Consider the following 15,761-nt stretch of genomic DNA (forward strand, 5'->3'; position numbering starts at 1 on the left):
GACTGTCATCCCCATCATCACCCATTGACTGGCCTTGCACATCCAGAGCCTCCTACCAGTTGTACAGAGGCACCTGGGAAGGTAGGCTGGGCAAGGAGGGCGTTCTCCTGCCACCCTGGCTGTGGACTTGCCTCCACTGACTCCTTTCCTTGAAGCTACTCTCTTCAGCCCGGCAGGGGGACGTTGCAGGATCCCCTTGATCTTGTTTGTTATTTTTTTTCTGGTGCCTGTTTCTGTTTCAGGGAGGGCAGAGCATGATTCCACCAGTCTATCACTTTTGTGAACTCCCTGATCCTCCTTAACCTTTCTACTACCTCTCGTAGCTCACACTCCACACTCCAGTCATGGGATTCGTCCCACCAGGTTTCAGGAATGGCAACTAGGTGTCAGCTTTCCAGCAGCACGGTGGCTTCCAGCTCCTCCCGTTTGTTGCCCATGCTGCAGGCATTGGTGTCGAGGCACTTTAGCTGGTCTGTCAGCCATGTCACCTTCTTAGAGGAACACACCTTAATTCCTTTGAGCTATTCACTGGTGTTCCCCTCTTTTCTCCTCCCCTCTTGACTCCTTCCCTTCTGGCTCTCCCCCATTGCCTCAGGAGCCATTCCCTCATCTCTGGAAGACTTCAAGTGTCCTCCAGTGTTCCCAGCACGTGTCAGAGCAACAGGCTGAGGGCCTGCACTAGCACCCCAACCCTCTACCTTGGTGTGTTGTCCCACCGCTTGTCACGGACATGCCTGATATTGTCCCCCTCCCCTTTCAAGCCTAGTTTAAGGCTCTGTCAATGAGCTCTGCTCACTCGTGAGCAAAGACCCTCTTCCCCCTTTCAGAAAGGTGAATCCCATCTGACGCCAGCAAGCGTCGTACCGTGTAGGCCGCCCCATTCTCGAAAACCCCAAAATTGTGTGGGTGACATCAGCCACGGAGCCATGCTTTAATAGACTGTGTCCGTCTATTTCTTCCCATGTTGCTGCCCACAATGAGAAGGAGAGAGGAGAAAATACCCTGTGGTTCAGATTTCCTTACCAACTGTCCCGAGGTCCTGAAGTCTCGTTTGGTGGCCCTTGGACTATGCATTGCAGCACCTAGGAAGGTGGGCTGGGCAAGGAGGGGGTTCTCCATCCACCCTGGGCATGGACTTGCCTCCATTCACTCCTTTCCTTGAAGCTACTCTCATAGCCTGGCAGGGGGAGGTTGCAGGATCCCCTTGATCTTGTTGGTTTTTTTCTGGTGGCTGTTCCTGTTTCTGTCTCAGGGAGGGCAGAGCACGATTCCATCAGTCTGTCTCTTTGTTGGACTCCCTGATGCTCCTTAACCTTTCTACTACCTCCCGTAGCCCTGTCACCGAGCTGAGCAGATCGTCCACCTGGTCACACCTCACGCTGCTGTTCTCACTGCTGCCCTCCGTTACGAGGGAAATTCTCTGGCAAGTCCTGCAGCCCAAGACCCGCATGATTTCACTGGAGCTCTGTCTGGGTTGCCACATCCATTCCGGTGAGTGCAGACGACGTGGCTTTCTGCCAGGTGGATACGGTAGCTCTGCTCCTTCTGAGGCTGTGATGACCACCAATGGAGCTCACCTTTTGAGCTGGTAGAGTGATGATGCCCTGCCACGCAGACTGTGCCACACTCTGTTTGCAGCGCTCCTGGTCACTTCTAGTCCCCAGGCTGTTTTTTATCGGTGTGGGGTAGCCGCTGTGGCTCTGTCAATGCCCACACCTTGTCAGCGTCTTCCACCAGAGCTGCTGCCTCCTGGTGGGTCTCTCCACTGCCCTGGCTTTTCCCTGCCTCGGGAGACCTCCTGTGCATCAAGCTCTGCCGCTCCGCTGCGGATGGGGCCAGCGCACCTCGGCGACTGACTCCAGTCATTTAGCATTTTAGATTAGAGGAATATAATTTATCACAAGCAGATATGACGCATCCCCATGTGAACTGCATTCAGGACCTTCAGTGAAAACCTGTTTCTGTGTTGATGATACAGGTGCCCCCAAACCAGCATGGACAAGACAAATGTTTATTATTTGGAAGCATCATCCTCTATTCACAGAAACCATTTTGCCCTATGCACTTTTATACACTTTGCGCTTTTTATGGCTGAGTCATTTTAGTTAATAAAAAATGAACAGTTTTTAAAAAGTGACAAGTCTTTTTCAAGTTCTGTCTATTTTCTGGTGAAGTGTGATTCTCAAGTACTGTGTTAATTAAAAAGTAAGCCAAAAGGTTGCAGTTCAGAAAAATCACACAAAGTTTACTGTATAAAATTTCTATACTCATTGTATTGAAAATATTAGAATATGCAGTTATGTGAAATAGCTTACAACCAAGACTTACCAGAATCTCTTGTGACACAAATGTAAAATTTAAAAAATCTGGGGGGCTATTTTATCATATTTTTTCCTCTGTTTCTTAGGTATAAGCTTTATGACTGCTTTCAGGGTAAGTTGTTCCTATTGTAATACTGCTTGTAGTGCACGTTGCGTAGACAGACTTTCTTTTCCCAAACCTATATCCGTGCTTTATGGTTTTATGTGTCGATCAGCAATGGAATGTTTTATTCTTTGGAAGGACTTTACACACCGCAAGGAAGCGAATCATTACTATTCAGGCTGAGGTGGGCTGCTGACATGAGGGCATGTGAAGTATTCGCTGGTTCAGCGCAAAGTCCTCCCCCAGGCACACTGTCGCTGCCTTCAGCTTTATCCTGAACCTCACACCTTCGCTCAGAAAAGGAAGCTCGATTATTTCTACATGCTGCTGTAATTTGGGCAGGAATCTACGCAACTAAAACCGGACGCAGACAGAGCTGTGCCAGTCCTTTAAGATAGAAATGCAATTAGTATTCTCATTTCCAGTCAGCGTATGGTGTATTGCTCAACCTGAAGAGCTTGTGCTTTAAATAAAGTACTGTCTTCAGCGTCTTCAGCTATAACATCAATGAAATGCGTATGAAATTTTCAATTTAACCATTCTCAGTTGATTAATACTCAGTTAGTACTCTATGTTTTTCTCACCCAGACTGGAATTTCAGGAATGACTAACTGGACTCTAAAGAATATGTCCATTTCAATTAGTCTGAATGAACAGGGTGTTTTAAAATAGTGCCTCAAAACTGTGTTGTAAATTGGTTATTTTGTTAGAGAATTAATAAAATACCAAGCCTAAGCTCTTTGTATCTCACACCAACAGCACCTGACCTGCTCTGAATTTAGCTTAAACCAAATTAAACAAGATCTCAATTGCTGTTATTGCAAATGGACATCTGATGCCAAACCTCAAGGCGACATCTCTTCCCTGTAAGCTTGTCTTTTTTGTGGATACTGCTGTAACTATACGGCACAGTTTATCAAGAGTTGTGATAGAATGTCCATCTCAGGAATTTTAAGCTTGGGAGTGTGTGTTTGTCTCACTCTACATGTATAACAGTCCAGGGGAACAGTCCACAGCCTCATACAGGAAGACAAAATTGGTGGGTGTGATTCCCATGCAGTCTGAGGAGCAGAAAAGCCCTCGGTGCCGCGCAAGCACTGCAAGAACTAGCGCCCCCCGGGGCTCTCGGGCCTCTTTTCAGCACAGCTGCAAAACAGAGTCCCGCACGAGCTGCTGGGAAGAATTCTCGTCGTTAAGCTCGAGAGACGCTCAAGGTTCAGGACTTGTTTGGCACCCTTTTAGAACCCTCCCGGCCTTCACTCGCCTATGGCAGCGCTTGAGGCTGCTCTCGGTTCTGCCAGTCCCCCTGGGGCATGAGGGTCCCAGCCAGACCAGCCTCCAGACGTGCCAGGCCCCGCAGACCTGGGCAAAAGGTCCCAGCAGAGAAGAGCTTCCCTTGGGGCGAGAGGATCTGCTGGCCTCAGCTGGCAGAGGAGGAGCTCAGGCAACACTTCAGCAAACGGCAGATGCCCAAGTCCCTGCCGGGCCCTGCTGGGCTGCACCCTCAAGTGCTCGGGGAGCTGGCAGATGGGCTGGGGAGGCCACTGCAACAGGGAGCTGTGCCTCAGGACTGCACGCAAGCAACCACCGGCCCTGGGCTGGGGCGCAGCAGAGCCAGCTCTCTGCTCAGGGAGAGCCTCTTGCCCACGCTGCCTGCTGTGGCCAGCAGGGGCGGTGACTGGCATGTTTCCCCTGGGCAGGGCCGGCAGCCGTGGGAAGGCCTGGGCAGGTCAGGTGACCCAAACTGACCAATGGGGTGTTCCCTCCCAGCTCCCACGCTCAGGGGAAAAGCGGAGGCATCAATGGCTTGGGGCTGCGGCAATGGCCCATGGCTGAGGAGGAGCCTGCCACTTTCTCTACCTTTTTTCCTGATGCACCAAATACAAATGAAGTGGCTAACAGGGCACGGCAATATGAAGGCAGTCCCTCTTGTCCCCTTCCTCTGGCAGGTGTGGAAATAATGACTGAGGAAATCGAGGAAATGACTGAGAGAACAGCCAAGGAAAATGAGGAAATAGCTAAGAAAAATTATAAACTGTTAAATTTTCTGGGGTGGAGGAAGAATTCCACTCTTCCCCTGAACCATCCTGTGTCTCGCTCATTAATTAAAAACGCCCTCCCACAAATCCGATCCAAGAGATGCAGGACCCGCTCTGAGATTTCCTGTGGCTTTGCCTCTGCAACTGTGGAGAGCACGGGAGTAAACAGGGTAGAAAATCTACCCCGGTACCACGAGCACGAGTGCTTGAGTTGCAAGGTAAAGCAGAGTGAAGAGAGAATGGAAGTGGAAGTCTGATGGAGATGGGAGATTTTCAGTAGACTACCGCGGCCTGAAGGAAGCCACATCACCACTGAGTGCTGCTGTGCCAGACCTGCTAGAAGTGCAGCATGAACTGGAGTCAAAGGCAGCCAAATGGTATGCTCCAATTGACATCGCTAATGCATTTTTCTCTCTTCCTTTAGCAGCAGAGTGCCAGCCACAGTTTGCTTTCACCTGGAGAGGCATCCAGTATGGACTGCCCCCGGGGTGGAAAGACAGCCCTGCTATTTGCCATGGGCTGATCCAGACTGCACTGGAGAAGGCTGGGGCTCTAGGACACCTGCAATACACAAGAAGGTTTCAAGAAAGGTCAGAAAATAACCAAGATCCTTCTGAAAGCGGGTTTTGCCATAAAAAGAGGTAAGGTCAAGGGACCTGCAGGACACATCCAGTTCTTGGGAATCAAGTGGCAAGATGGTCATCGCCAGACCCCAATGGATGTGATTAACAAAAGAACAGCTATGTCCTCACCTCCTAACAAAAAGGAAACACAAGCTGTTTTAGGTGTTGTGGGTTTCTGGAGAATGCACATTCCAGGTTATAGTCAGATTGTGAAACCTCTCTATGAAGGGCCTGGAAAGAAAAGTGATTTTAGGCTGGGTCCTGAGCAACGACAGGCCTTTGAGCAAAGTAAAGAAGAGACCATGCATGCAGTAGCTCTTAGACCAGTCGGAACAGGACAGGACATTAAAATCTCCACTGCAGCAGGTGACAAAGGACCTAGCTGGAGCCTCTGGCAGAACGCACCAGGGGACACTCGAGATCCATCCCTAGGATTCTGGAGTCGAGGCTATAAAGGCTCCAAGGCCAACTACAACTGAGAAAGAAATCTTGTCAGCATGTGAAGGAGTTGGAGCCGCTTCAGAGGTAATTGGTACCTGAGCACAGCTCCTCCTGGTGCCCCGATGGCTAGTGCTGGGCTGGATGTCCAAAGGCAAAGTTCCTTCTACTCATCACGCCCCCGATGCTACCTGGAGTAAGTGGGTTGCCTTAATCACACAGTGAGCTCGAATAGGAAACCCCAGTCATCCAGGAATTGTAGAAGTGATGATCACAAACTGGCATGGAGGCAAAGACTCCGAAATGCCACCTGAGGAGGTGGTAACCTGTGCTGAGGAAGCCCCGCCATATAACGAACTCTCACCTAATGAGAAACACTATGCTCTGTTCACTGATGGATCTTGTCGTAGTGTAGGAAAACATTGAAGGTGGAAAGCTGCTGCATGGAGTCCTACACGACAGGTCGCAGAAGTGACTGAAGGACAAGGTGAATGGAGTCAATTTGCAGAGGTAAAAGCCATCCAGCTGGTCCTAGACGTTGCTGAATGGGAAAAGTGGCCAGTACTCTATCTCTATACTGACTCATGGATGGTGGCCATGGGGGTGATTACAGCAGTGGAAGCAGAACAACTGGCAGCGCAAAGGTAAAACCATCTGGACTGCTGAATTATGGCAAGATATTGCTGATTATCTGGGGAAACTAGTCGTGAAAGTACGCCATGTAGATGCCCACGTACCCATGAGTCAAGCCACTGAGGAACATCAAAACAATCAGCAAGTGGACCAAGCTGCTAAGATTTTCAAGACAGATTTGGGCTGGGAACATAAAGGTGAACTGTTTTTAGGTCAGTGGGCCCATGACACTTCAGGACATCAACGAAGAGATGCAACATATAAATGGACTTGTGACCAAGCGGTGGATTTAACCATGGACGCTATTGCGCAGGTTATCCACAACCGTGAAACATGGGCCAAAATCAAGCAAGCTTGGTTAAAACCTTTGTGGTATGGGGGACGATGGTTGAAATATAAATCTGGGGAGGCCTGGCAAATAGACTACATCACCCTCCCTCAAACCCATCAGGGTAAGCGCTATGTGCTTACAATGGTGGAAGGAAGCACCAGATGGTTGGAAACCTATGCCATACCCCATGCTACTGCCCGAAATACCATCCTAGGCCTTGAAAAGCAAGTCTTGTGGCGACATGGTGCTTCAGAAAGAATTGAGTCAGACAATGGGACTCACTTCAAAAACAGTCTTATAAGTAATGAGGCAAAAGAGCATGGTATTGAGTGGGTAGGTCATATCCCCTATCATGCATCACCTTCTGGGAAAGTTGTGCAATACAATGGATTGTTAAAAGCTACTCTGAAAGCAATGGGTGGTGGATCCTTTAAAAATTGGGACAAGCATTTAGCACAAGCTACCTGGTTAGTTAACCCCAGGGGATCCATCAGTCGAGCTGGTCCAGCTCATTCAGACCTTTTACATACTGTAGAAGGGGATAAAATCCCTGTGGTGCATGAAAGGATATGTTAGGGAAAACTCTTTGGGTTTTTCCTGCCTCAGGCAAAGGCAAACCCATTCGTGGGACTGTTTTTGCTGAAGGACCTGGATGTACTTGGTGGGTGATGCTGGAGAATGGAGAAACTCAATGTGTACCCCAAGGAAATGTAACTCTGGGTGAGAAGACTTAATTCTGAGTTGTATGATATTGTTATAGGATACTAACAGTGTTCTATAAGTGTTTTTCAGGATAATACAGTGGTGATGAAACCTGAACCAGCTTCATCAAGTGACGTCCAGCACAACCCTTTGAGAAGGACATGATACCCATGGGCATGAACCACACTAAATTTCATTCATCCCTGAGAATTTCATTCATCTTTCCTACCCTGAGATTCTGCTATGAGAGATGAAACTCTACAGTTATGAACTAAATGGACTTAGTGAACTTTTGTTGATAAAATCATACCTGAGTAACCTGCATGTATCTATTTATATTTTTTTATATATATGGTATATGGATACATTTGATAGACAAAGTATTAATGATCTGAGCATGATGCAAATGGTATGGAATAAGGGGTGGAATGTCCTGCTTTGAGGTAAAACAGAACCAACTTTCTGTTCAGTAATTTTTACTTCTTAGCTAGGCCTCTTCTAACTCTCTGAAATTAACGGCACGTTGTGTCTGAAATGGTTCGTTCAGAGTGATAAGACAGTTTGGTCCAAGGAATGGTGTGCACAGAGGCTCTTGCTTATACTTATTGCTGTAACAACCAAGGTCAGCTAATTTTGTTATTTGCCCCGTTAGAGGGTCAGAAGTGGAAAAGCGCAGAGGGGTCCCACCTGCGGGGAGGATCGGACAGGACAGATGACCTAAAATTGACCAACAGGGGTATTCCATCCCATCTGCCCCATGCTCAGTGTGAAAGCTGAGGGATCAAAGGGTCAGTCTCTTTCTTCAATGGCTGACACGCGAGGAGGATGCTGTCTGTTATCTGCCTTTGATCCCGATCCGTGTGTTCCTGACTCCAACTCTGGAACCTGGTTCCCACCCGTTGCTGAGTCCATCTGGGACTTCCCCAGTGCCTGCCAGTGATGTCATCCTGGGAGCTTAATAGGGTTTTGTATAAACTGTATCTGTTTCATTATTTTTCCTTTTTATCTTATTATCAATATTTCATTAAAGTAGTTTAGTTTCTTCTAAACTCGTAAATCTCTCTTTATGTCTCCCCCTCCTCCCCGTGCACAAGAGCCTGGGGGGGAGCATCTGTCGCTGGTCATTGGCCAATTTGGCCAAAACCACGACAGAGGTCAAGGCGGACAATGGTCTCCTGGGGACCATTACGAAGAGCACTGCCAGCAGGTGGGGTGAGGTCATCCTCCCCCTCTACTCTGCCCTGGTGAGGCCACATCTGGAGATCTGTGTCCAGTTCTGGGCTCCCCAGTTCAAGAAGAACAGGGAACTGCTGGAGAGAGTCCAGTGGAGGCTACGGAGATACTGAGGGGATGGAGCACCTCTCTGCTGAGGAAAGGCTGAGAGCCCTGGGGCTGTTCAGCCTGGAGAAGAGGAGGCTGAGAGGGGATCTCATCAATGCTCATCAATACGTAAAGGGCAGATGGTAAGAGGATGGGGTCAGGCTATTTTCAGTGGTGCCTTGGGACGGGACAAGGGGCAACGGGCACAAACTGGAACACGGGAAATTCCATCTGAACATGAGGAAAAACTTCTTTACTGTGAGGGTGGCAGAGCCCTGGCACAGGCTGCCCAGAGAGGCTGTGGAGTCTCCTGCTCTGGAGAGATTCCAAACCTGCCTGGACATGATCCTGTCCAACCTGCTGTAGTTGAACCTGCTTTGGAAGGGGGGGTTGGACTAGGTGATCTCCAGAGGTTCCTTCCAACCCCTACCATTCGGTGATTCTGTGAGAGGAACAGGCGTAAATATCTTTTGCTTCCTGGTACAGAACGAGGTTATCAGAGTGGGGGAAAGGATGTAATTGTGAGAGGCCAGAAACTGTTGAGATGGCTGAAACTGTAGAGATGGCCAAAACTGTAGAGATGGCCATTGGCCAAAGTCCCCTAAGTGCACTCAAAACCCACTCCCTCAGGTGACCTGTGTTCTCCCACAGACATGGGGGATGTCTCTTCCTTCTCCTTCTCGCACCCCAGGTGCGAGTCACTTGAGCGTATTTGCAGTCCTCCTCACCAATCTTCCGTTACTGTCCCACATAGGATTTGCGTGAATACTATGTTGAGGTATGGTGGTCATAGTGCCATCAGAAGAAAGGGAAGGGAAAGAAGACAAGGATGGCGAAGAAGTTAAAAAATGTTACAACCTTTGACAGTGGAAACATGTCATTTAGAGCTTATACAAACAGTTTTCCTTCAATGTAACATTCTTTCTAAAGATGAGGAGGGGACGGTTTGCTATGCCCACATCATAGCTCACTGAGGTTTTAAAACAAAACCCCCAAACAAATGGGTGCTGGAAAAAAGAGTAATTAGACTCAAGAGCCTTGTTGTTTTCAGTTCTACTGAAAGCGCAGGTGTTTGTTTTTTCACTTGTGCTTGGCAGCGATTGAAAAGAAAAAAGAAAAAATCCTGGAAAGGTTCCTTTGAAATGCCAGGTCAGCGAGACACAGCACCGTTTCTGCCTCTTCCCCTCTCCTGCTTTCTCTGAAACTTGTTTGTATCATTTTTCCAAATCCTTTGCTTTTGCTAGAGCTGAGACAACCAAAGATCCTGTTTTTGGGCCGGCCGAAAACAGATGAGGAAAAGAGATGCAGATGATGTGTGTCGTGGTTTGGCCTCAGACAGCGACAGAACTGTTGGCTGGCGAGGTTTGATCCCTCCTCTGTCCTCTCCAGGGTGCCGCTTTGCTGATGTTGGGGAGCACTCCAGGTCTGCCTGACTCCAGGAGCTGGTCAAAGCCAGGCAGTGCAGGCAGGGCAACAGGTCTCTTGTCCTGCTGCGCTGGCAGGTACAGGGCTGCTGTTCTGGCACCCCCAGGCATCCCCAGCTATTTTCAGCTGAACCTTCTAGTCCCTCTGTCATGGCTTGACCTCAGACGGCAACAAAGAACCACCTGCCGCTCTCTCGAACTCCCTCCACCACGGGGAGGAATCGGAAGAAAAAGGCAAAGCTCGTGGGTTGAGACAAAGGCAGTTTAACAGAACAGCAAAGGGAACAAGAAAAGAACAACAGTAACGCGGACAGAGGAATGTACAGACACGATTATGGAACCAGCGCTCACCGACCGGACCCAGGGCGCCCCAGCCCGCTCCCAAGAGGCGACTTCCTGCCCCCTCCCCCGGCAGCTCCTGGCTACAGACCGGGCATGGCTCACTTGGGATGGAATACCTGTGTCCCTGCCGGAGCCTGGGGAGAATTAACCCTGTCCCCACCGGAACCAGGACGCCCTCTTTTCCCTTTTTATCCTGACTGTCTATTTTCCAGTCTTTTACCAGTATGGTCTCCCCATTTTCACCCCAGGTCAACTAGTTTTCTGCATGACTCCTCAAGCTCTCTCTCTCTTAGGCTGTAGGTGAAGGCATTGATTAAAGATTTTAAGCCAGCGTAGAAAAGAGAGAGGATATTCCTTTCTCATCTCCTGTTCTGACAGCATCTGGTGAGCAACACACACTGTAAGAGTCCCATCACCAACTGTATCCCCAACCAGCGATGGGAGGACAGGAGCAGGCGTAAACATCTTTTGCTTGCTGGTACAGAACAAGGTTATCGGAGTGGGGGAAAGGGTGTAATTGTGAGAGGCCAGAAACTGTAGAGATGTGAAGAGAGCACTACACAGATGGGGAGAAGCAGGGATCTCCCAGGGAGGTCCTGGGGCCACGCTGGGCTGTGTGAGCACATGGCTCTGGGATGAGCCGGAGAGTACAGAAAGGTGCTGAGGGGACATGAGGGCAGATGACAGGAGCCATGGGCCAACAGTGAGCTGGCTCCGTGTCCCCCCCCCCCCCCAAAGTGGATGCCCTGCCCCTCCTGGCCTGGGCAGCGGGTCTCATTGCGGTCCTTTGTGACATCACTGTGTGACACCCCACAGCACCATAGAAAGCCAGTGTGGCCGCAGCCCTGCAGTGTCCGGCACGACAGCGACGGGACAGGGCAGGAGTGCGGAGCTGGCGAGGGGACTCCAAGCGCAAGCCCACGTCTTTCCCCGCCGCCCCCAGTAGCCCCACGGCACTGAGGTGTTCCCCTTAAGCTGCCCTCTCCTCTCCCCCACGCTTTCCTCCATTTGGCAGGATGGCGGAGAGACCCCCCCAGCAGCCCCAGGGTGGTCTGGGAGGAGGTGGAGGCTCCCTGGGAGACCAGGTCTCCAGCGGAGCCCTACGAGGTGACCATGGTCCATCCGCTGCAGATGGGTGAGTGAGGAGCCCCTCCGGGACTGGCAGGGCCAGAAAGCGCGACCGCCTCAATGCCGGAATCCCATTTCCGTGGCACACCTGCAACAGGGGTCCCATGGGCAGGGGGCAAAGCGGTGCTTGAATGCCAGGGACGCTCAGGGCTGGGAGCCCTCCCCAGCACAGCCTCCTCCTCCTCAGCTGTGCCGAGCTTAAAGCTCTTTTCACCCTTTGGGAAGCTTGGTGGCAAAGGTGCTGTGTCCTGCTGACTCTTCTCTGTTTCCCCTCCTTGTAGGCCAGACACTGCCAGAGGAGAATCCAGAGCATCCAGAGCTTGAACCAGGATGGGATTCCAAGAGCAGCTGCTCGCTTTCTTCGCTTGACAGCAGCGAGTCGACCACGGTAACGAGCTGCCCCCTTCCTGGGACTCTTGTCCGTGTCACCAGCAGGAGGCTTGTGTGAGCAAAGGGACCCACAATCAGTGGGTCTCGCGTAGCCTCCCTGTCCCCCGTGAGAGGGTTCCTGCAGTCCCCGTGCAGGGACTATGTGAGGGCAGCACTCCAGTGTCCCAGCAGCAGCTCCAGCCCTCCTCAGCAGCAGCGAGCCCTGGTTCTCTCTCGGGCCAGCACACTATGCCCATGAGCCCAAGCCTCCTCCCTCACCCTGGGGACCCTCTGCTCTCATGCTCTGCCCTGCAGAGACTGCAGCCCCTGCTGCCACCTTTCGTGCGGGCACTGCCGACAGCACTGCAGGGCATCTGTCGCCAGAGCTCCTCGGGTGCTCAGTCTAGCAGCACCAGCAGGGTGCTTGGCATGACATGGCTTCCCTCCCTTCCTTCCTCCCGTAGGTGTTTGGACTACACCTTGAGCCTTCTCAGGTGACAGACATTGTCCTCATTGCGATCGAGGCCTTGACAGCAGATGACATCTCTGACAGGCAGATGGGCAGCAACATCCTGGACATGGTCGTGCTAGACCCTGGCTACTGGCTGACGGACGTAAGTGCCCTGTGGCTGGACTGCCCTGCCCGTGAGCCCTGACAGGCCTTGCTCTTCCCTCCTTCCCTAAGCCAGCTCTCTCGGGCACCTGAAGCCTTTTCAAGGCAACAGAGAGGGATGGGAAGAGCAGCACTTTCAGTCGCAGCTGGAGAAATGGCTGCACTCCACTGGCCGCACCATCCTCCCCTGTGTCCTCTCTAGGTGCCAAAGTTCATGAGGTACATCCACAAAAATGTGGAGTGCATCTGCACGGAGCCAGCCCGGCACAGCCTGGACTCCCTTCTCCTCCGAATGACCGAGTGGTGCCCCAGAGAAGTGGTCAGGAGCCTGTTGAAGATCTCGCCAACCTGTGACAGGTACTAGCCCCAACAGCCTTGAGGGCTTGTGCCCTGTGGGGAGACGGATGCGGGGACTCTCTGGCTGCCAGACCCAAGGAATATTGCAGGACATCCCTGAGGAGCAGGGCCCTCCATCCCACCACGTTTCCCAGAACCAGTGGGTCACCAGGCCTGCAGCAGCCAGAGCTGGCCAAGCCAGAGCCCCACCACCACACTCCTCCCAGCCCCAGGGGGAACACCACCGCAGCCCCCTCCCGCCTGCCCAGTCAGGGCCCCCGCACACCCCAAGTGAAAGGGCCAGGGCTGCAGCACAGCCAGGGCCCGGAGAGGCTGGCCCAGGCACAGCGCGGTGGCCGAGGCAGCCCTGCTGACCCAGCGCTCTGGATCTGCAGCACTGCCCTGGCCATGTGGGAGGTGATGATCTCCGTGCCTTGGATTTTGTGGAGCGTCTTGACGGAGCTGCTCAGCGTGCTCCAGGACCAGCGGGTGCGCAAGGTGTTCAGCTGTGCCACGGAGGACGCCTGCATCTATCCCTTGGCTGTGAGTGACCATGCTCATCCTCAGGGCTGCGCCTGCCTCCCCAGGGAAATGGGCATGGAGCCCTCCCCTCCCGTCTGCCTCCAAATGGCCACCTCTCCCCATTCAGACGGACACAGCCCCTTAGGGCCAGCAGGGCCTTGCCCAGCACCAGCCAGACTCTGGGGCTGCCCTGGGCCCTTTTGGCCCCGATGCACAAACACAAAGCCTGCGCCTGCCCAGGCAGCGCTCTGCTTCCCCCCGCCCTGCTCTGCAGCCCACAAACCTGGGGCAGAGAAAGGGGCAGAAGCCAGAGCCAGGCCAGACGCTGGGCCAGGGGCAGAGGCATGGCCTCTGCACAGCCTGAGGGGGCTTCAGGTCTGGGGAGAGGAGATGTTTGCCACCGCTGGCGGGTCACGCCGCCTTCGTGCCAGCGTGGCGGAGGGAGCCCCGCAGGCTCTGCTGCTCTCTAACCACTGTCTTCGTTTTAGCTGCTGCTCTACACTGACATTGATGCCGAGGAGTTTGCTGCCCTGTACAGAGCCCAGAGGTACCTGAGGCGTCCAAGCTCAGTGATGCTCTCGCTGGTGCTCAGTGTCCTCATCACGCTTTCAAAAAAACCTAAGATGGTGAGCAAGGTGTAGCCAAGCGGAGCCACGTTGGCAGCTGGGGCCTGGGGCAGTGGGTGATGCGGTGGCTTGGCCTTGGCTGGGAGCCAGAAGGTGGGGTGTCAGGTCCAGTCACCCTCCCTGCTACGGAGGGGGCTGGTGGGTGCCTGGGGAGCCCTCCAGGCACAGAGGCTTACCAGTCCCTCTGCACCTTCCGCCTGGTCAGTAAAGGGCATGTCTGTGTAAGGGGATGCTGCTCTCCCGCAATCCCTTCCCTTCCTCCTGCTCTTCCTGCATGCCATCAGTGGCCAGTGCCGGCCAGGAGGCTGCTGCAGTGACTCCTGTGACACCTGCTGGGAAGCAGCACGGGAGGCTGGTGCTTAGCAACCAGTGCATTTTTGCCAGGGTGGCCCTTCACCACTTCATCCTAAGGAAACTGTGTGTTTCATATAGGCAACAAAAATGCAGGTCCTGCTGCCAGACATCATGGAGAATCTGCAGGATGCCAACGCTGATGCCAAGATGAAGGCCCTGGTGTTCCTCAGGAGCATGATGGGTGACGTGAAGACTGAGGAGGCCAGCCTCATTGCTGTGCAGCTGGCGGAGAAGCTCCCACCCCTCTTTGATGATGTAAGGCTGCTGCGGGCACCTCAGCCCTACAGATGGGCGCTCTGCACAGACAGCTGCCCCTCAGCCCAGCCCGGTGGGCAGCAATCTGGCAGGGCTGCCCTCCTCGCCCCTCTTGCCTGGCCTTTCAGGGTTCTGGGGCCATGCAGCCTCAGCTGCACAGCGGGCCCACAGCTCCTGTGTTCGGGATCCGAGCTCAGAGCATCTCCCCTCACATCAGCCACGCTAATGCCCTTGCTCATCGTGGGCAGGGAGCGGCTGTTGATGAAGTCCCCCTGTGCTCCTCCCTGCCAGGAGTCCAGCCAGGTGCGGGAGCTCTCCATCAGCCTCTTCAAAGACGTGATGAAGGCCGTGGTGGGGACAAACAAGAAAAAGATGAAGAAGAGAGTGCAGAGGGTCCTGCTCCCACTCTTCCTCCACATGAGCGACGAGATCGAGAGCGTGGCACAGGTACAGTGACCAGCGACCAGTGCCACGGGGAAGGGCGTGCTGACACCACAGTCCAGCAGCGGACTGGCCCTGCATCCCCGCATCAAAGCTCTGCCCACTCTGGGCCTGGCCATGAAGGAGCTGGGGCAGCCCCAGCTGGGCAGCCAAGCATCCTGCTGGGGGATGCCCGTGGGAGGTGCTGGTGGCCCGGTCCTGCCCCGCTGTCTCTGGCACTCCCGCCCTCCCTGCCTACAGCCCAGGACCCGCAGCTCCTTTGCCCTTCACTTTGCCCCCAGCCCTGGCGGCAGCTCAGCAGCTCGTGAAGATCTCTCTTCCGCTGGCCGGCAGCATGAGACACCCGAGGTGGTGGCTGCCCCTTGTCCCTGCCCTGGGCACTGAACCCAGTTCAGCCTCGGTCCCCCGCTGCCTCTTCCCATAAGGGGCTGGGAGAGGCTCGGAGCCTGGCCAAGAGGAGGAGGATGCCTGTGCCGAGTTCCTGGGGTGGAGGAAGCTCAGCCACCTGGCCAAGACAAACCAGACGCACCTGATTGGAGAGTCCTTGGTGAGGACAAGCCCCAAGCCCCAGGGCCGGGTGGCCAAGGGCTGCTCCAGGTGCCCGTGGGCTGCGCTGTGCAACTCTGCCTCTGCTCCCTCCTGGAGCACATGGCCTGCAGCTGCATTCTCCTTCCCTGCCCTCAAGCACGGAGCCCCCAAGGGCTCTTCTCCAGGCCCCTCTCCCCTCCCTGCCCCCGGGGTGCTGAAGGAGACACCGGCCCATCTGGGTCCTGGCAGTGGGACAGAGGAGTCTCTCCATCCTCGGGCCCCCTCTGCCTGCAGCTCCCTCTGGACCTCAGCC

Source organism: Rissa tridactyla, chromosome 18 (genome assembly GCF_028500815.1).
Source record: "Rissa tridactyla isolate bRisTri1 chromosome 18, bRisTri1.patW.cur.20221130, whole genome shotgun sequence".
Taxonomy (NCBI): domain Eukaryota; kingdom Metazoa; phylum Chordata; class Aves; order Charadriiformes; family Laridae; genus Rissa; species Rissa tridactyla.